Consider the following 621-nt stretch of genomic DNA (forward strand, 5'->3'; position numbering starts at 1 on the left):
AGAGAAAACCAAAGGCCACCTGCCTGTCAGACCGTCGCTTTCGTTCCTCCATTGGCTGGGTTTGTTTCTGCCTGACAGAGTTCACTGCTGTGCTCAGCTGGCTCTTCTGTCCTTTCAGCATGCATTATAGAGAATAAACACATGAGCCACCAGTCCTGACAGCCTTCAACAGAGCACGACAGAGCATGCTTCCGTCCTTCATGGGCATGAGAGAGGCAGCCCAGTGCTGCTGGCTCGAATGCCACGCCCAAGGAAAGGCAGTGCGGAGAAGGAAGCCCCTGCTTGTGTGTGTGTGTGTGTGTGTGTGTGTGAGTGTGTGTGGGCACGTGCGCGGTTGCACGCACACCTCAGGGCAGATGCCAAACCTGAGTCAGGAGCAAATCGGTATCATGTGGTTGCTGCGATGAGATCAGTGTTTTACATGGGTGCTATGATGACGATCAGTGTTAAAATTTCCAGTATCTACCATTGAGAAAGTGCTCAGAAACATGCATTCCTACTATTTTTATTTTAACTTTAACATACGATTGGCCCAGATGAAGCCCCATACAAACCAAACATTTCCCTGAATGAAACCCCTTTGCACGGCACGTCCCTCCAAGGGCCAGTTACAGAAACAAC

Source organism: Myotis davidii, unplaced genomic scaffold (assembly GCF_000327345.1).
Source record: "Myotis davidii unplaced genomic scaffold, ASM32734v1 scaffold249, whole genome shotgun sequence".
Classification (NCBI taxonomy): Eukaryota; Metazoa; Chordata; class Mammalia; order Chiroptera; family Vespertilionidae; genus Myotis; species Myotis davidii.